This window comes from Pteropus vampyrus, unplaced genomic scaffold (assembly GCF_000151845.1).
Source record: "Pteropus vampyrus isolate Shadow unplaced genomic scaffold, Pvam_2.0 Scaffold218, whole genome shotgun sequence".
Classification (NCBI taxonomy): Eukaryota; Metazoa; Chordata; class Mammalia; order Chiroptera; family Pteropodidae; genus Pteropus; species Pteropus vampyrus.
This window is the reverse complement of record NW_011888999.1, coordinates 2,477,306-2,481,827: the sequence shown is the minus strand read 5'-3', so window position 1 is coordinate 2,481,827 and position 4,522 is coordinate 2,477,306. Positions and strand designations below refer to the sequence as shown.

The following is a 4,522-nucleotide window of genomic DNA, read 5'->3' as shown; positions in this document are numbered from 1 at the left end:
ATATAGATCAATCAACTTTTCCAGTTGTGTTCCTAAGAAAGCAGACTCAAATGAAGATTGACAGATGGGAAATTTATTGGGGGCTGCTCCAGAATCAAAATGCAGAGGAAAAGGGTAGGTTTGGGCAAAAGGAAAAGTTTGATGCTGATACAATTTCAACAAAGACTGCTGAAGGCCCTTTAGAGTTGTCCGGAGTTGGGATAAAGGGCCTGAGCCTTTACATCCTTCACTGACTTGTCACTACATGCAGGCTGTCCCTAGAAAGGAGGAATGACTTAGGGTGATGCCACTTTGTTCATCTAGGGGCATCTAGGGGAGTAATTGCTTCAGTCTTGAAGGGAGATCTGAGAGGTACATCATGACATCTACTGTGATATTTGAGGCAAGAGAATTCTATATACTTAAAAATCATTTTATAGCAGGTTAGAATTCATATATGGATTTTACTAATAGCCAAGAAGATATGGAATTTTTAAAGGAAGAGGGATCTGTTCATATTCAGAGCACTGTATTAGTTTCCTATTGCTGCTATGACATACTACCACAAATTTAGTGGCTTAAAAAAAACACAAATTTATTCTGATACAGTTCTGGAGACCTGAAATCTGAAATGTTTCACTAGGCTTAAGCCAAAGTGTCAGCAGGGCTGGTTCCCTCTGGAGACTGTAGAAAATCCATTTCCTTGCCTTTTCTGGCTTCTAAAAGCCACCCACATTCTTGACTTGTGATCTCTTTCTCACATCACTCCAACGTCTTGCTTTCATTGTCTCATCTCTTATTTCTTTCTTTGACCTTGCCTACCTCTTAAGGTGGACCCTTGTGATTACATTCAAGGCTCATCAGATAATCCAGGATAATCTCCCCATCTCAGGACACCTTCAAAGTCCCTTTTGCCATGTAATATAACATTCGCAGGTTCTGTAGATTAGTACAAGTATATTTGGGGGGAGCCATTATTTATCCTACTGTGAGCATTATATTCAAGCCTTCTTGCACTGGTGCTACCTGTTGAGTGTGTTTATTTGATGGTTGTTAGAATGGCCGTGTTAACTTACTCTTGTCCTAGTCTGCCTTCTTTAACAATGTCATGATCCCTGGGCCAAATAATGTGTTCTTCAGCAAACCCCTAACATGTTTAAATGAAGTCAGAAAACTCTTCTCTATGAAAAGGAAGCCAGTGCAAGATCACACTGAGAAACCTTCAAGTCTATGCTAATGGAAACCTGAAAATTAAATGATATCTTTAAAAATCATGGGGGTAAAACTAACACTCCTGAAATGCCACCTGAAAGAGAGAGAAGGGAGAAATACCCTTCTACCCTCCAAGCTCCTGTCAGTATCTCCCATTGGCTGAAGCTAGCTGGAAGTCATTTTTCAAGGGAGCCTAGGAAATGTGATTTGCATGAAGTCAGCCCTAATAGTCTAAAACAGAGCAGGAGAAGAAGTGTGGAAATTGGATATGAGGGAAAATGATCTGCATACAAACTGATTCTCAGAAAAACCAGAATCGAAGTTCTTGCTAGGTAAGTTTATACTGGTTATTTCTGCTTCATCTCTTCAGTTTTGTCCAAATATCCAGATACTCTTTTGCATAAAAACAATTTTTCACTCCACAGGTTCCTTATACCCTGAGTCATTAATGATGGCATTATTCATTGTGTATGATTTTAAGACTGCTTTCCTGACCGTGCTTTCAAATTTCTTAACCACCTACCTTCTAGCACGGGGAGGAATAGAAGAAGCTTGAGAAGCTAAATGTTGGTGACACATGTTGGGTTCACTAGAAATTGGGCCAGATAGTGAACTAAGAAATAGAACGTCCAACAAGAAAAGCAACTTGCTTCACAGTGGAGTTTGATCAAATGCTAACTATCCAGAGTGCATTTAAAAATGGTTACCACAGTCTATGGCCATGTTACCCTGAACAAGCCCGATACCATCTGATCTTGGAAGCTAAGCAGGGTCGGGCCTGGTTAGTACTTGGATGGGAGACCACCTAGGAAGACCAGGTGCTGTAGGTGTAAACAATAAAAAAATAAGGGATTATAAGCTGACAAGGTCCTTGTAATCTGTGAGGTCAACCAAGGCTTGCCTTGTCTAAAAATATATATGCTTTCCATGCTGAGGCTGACGCTTTACTTTTCTTCTTAGCCTCCTTCCACTGAACCCCAGAGTTGTGCCAGGCCTCTAATCTACCCTTTTGCCAGGCCCATGACACCATCTTAACTGGGTTTTATTTTCTAGTATCCTACACTGAGTTAAATTCTTTACAGCCTTAAATAGAGATGCAGATAAAACGGAGCTCTTTATTTTTGGTCTTGTTAAGTTTCTTATTCTTCTTCCTCTTCCTCCTCCTCCTCCAACTCCTATTCTTCTTTCTTTAACTTTTAAAAGTTGTAAATGAAGTTGCAAAGAAATGTACAAAGAAGTCCTGTTCATCTTTCATCCCATCACCCCTAATATAGACATCTTGCAAAACTATAGTAAAATAGTTAAAAAATTGCCACTGGTACAATCCACAGAAAAGGTGCTTCCTTTTATAAATTGTAGAGGATGCCTCAGTGCTGGGGACAGTGGTGGCTGGCAATGTGGTAGCAATAATAATAATCCCGTATACTCACAGAATGCTTTTATACTTTTCAAAGCTCTTTTGTCCCTAATACAGGAGTTCTATTGACAAGTTTCTCACTCAGCCAAGGGTTGGTGATACCTCAGTTTTACTTGGTGACTCAAAAGCCAATGAGCTCATTATAAGTGGGCTGTTTTCCATTGTCTCCTGGAAGGACATTAACATCAAGTTACACCATCAAAAGGTAACTTATTTCCCATGGTCCTGTACTTTCTATTGATTGAGAGAAATTTCTTCTCTTCAGAGGCAGAAGAGGCATGATCATTTGCCTTTACACAGCTGCTTTCTTTGTCTTGACCTGCCTTCCAGCACCCCTACATTTGGTCTTCTTTGCCTGCCCATTGCTTCCTCATCCTCTAGGATTGAGTCTGGGTGTTACCTCCTCTCATAACACCATCCTCTTAAACTGAGTTGGATACCTCTCCTCTGTACTGATACAGCCCCTTGTTTAGGTCTGTAACAAGCTTCTTTGTATTGTTTATTACCTTGCCTACATCCCCTAATAGTGAGTTCTGTGAAGATAAAGATTAGATTGTTTAAGCCTTTATTCCTATCCTTAGCACACTTTTTAAACAAATAAATAAATGGATTCATGTAATATTTCTATGTCAATCTGGAAAGATAAAAAAATGTAATAACTGAACAAAAGAGATGAAAATAAATGAATCTGAGCTTATCTCTTCTTGAGGTCTCTACTTTTTGCAGATGTTGCAAGAATTGGAGATACAGAAAATGCTGGAGTCCATATAATCTTGACAAGATAAACTGATGGAAAGAAAGTGCCAATATTAAATTTAATAGAGTTAAATATAAATGTTTAGTTTCCTGTTAAACATGGCAGTCTGAATTCCTGCATATATTTCTGTTCTCTTCTAAAACTCCACCAAAGTAATAATTAAGGAATTTAACAGGTATAAATCTGTAAGATAAAGTGTACTCTTGTCTGACACCTTTGCCTATAGGAAACTATTTGAATATCAAGAAGACAAAAGATATGACTACAGAAGAAATACACAACTTTAACATAGACAATTAAACATTGACATCGGTAAAAGATTTTGCTTGCCTCGGTTCATTCATTAATGCAAATGCAGACTGCAGCTAAGACATAAGAGAAGGCTGAATGAGACTCAAAAGGGTAACAGTGGAAGAATTAGGAAAGATCATCAAGCGCAAAGATGTTTCATTGGAGACCAGGGCTAAGATCATCCACACCCTCATAGTCCCGATTACTACGTACAAATATGAAAGTTGGATAGTGATGAAGGCTGATAGGGAAAAAAAATTGATTAATTTGAAATACGGTGTTGGAGGAGAGCTGTATGGATACCTTGGACCACCAAAAAGATGAACAAGTAGGTCCTAGAGCAAATTCAACCTGAAACATCACTGGAGGTAAAAAATGACAAAACCGAAACTGTCCTGCTTTGGGCACATCACAAGAAGTCGGTTCTTTGTAAAAAAAGCAATAATGCTGAGAAAAATAGAAGGCAACAGGAAAATAAGAAGACCAAATATGAGATGGATTGATTTCATAAAAAAAAAAAAATAGGCATGAGTCTACGTGAGCTGAGCAGAGCTATTGAGGATAGGATATTGTGAACATCAATCATTAATAGAGTCAGTTGGCTTTGGAGCCAACTCAGCAGTATGTAACACACATAAAACTGCAAGATCAAAAAAGAAGTGAGTCTTGACAACACATGTACAAAATATGAACAAATTTTGGAAACTGGAAAGAAGACGGGTGGAAAATGACTTAGCAGAGCTGGAAAAGCATACACCCAGTTCCCATTGGGGTGTGAGATAATAGAAAAATATATATTGGTCTCTTCCCCAAGTTTCTGGCACAGAGCTTTTAAAATCCTGGTAATTCTCTAAGTGACAAGAACA

The 4,522-nt window shown here is 38.6% G+C and overlaps 1 protein-coding gene and 1 pseudogene across 4 annotated transcripts in view; both read left to right on the top strand.

Moving 5' to 3' along the window:
• The window catches only part of LOC105300775 (disks large homolog 2), a 277,157-nt gene that overhangs the window by 115,459 nt on the left and 157,176 nt on the right, over positions 1–4,522 (top strand). The gene's annotated exons all lie outside the window — the stretch shown is intronic.
• On the top strand, positions 1,903–2,021 carry LOC111747340 (annotated as a pseudogene).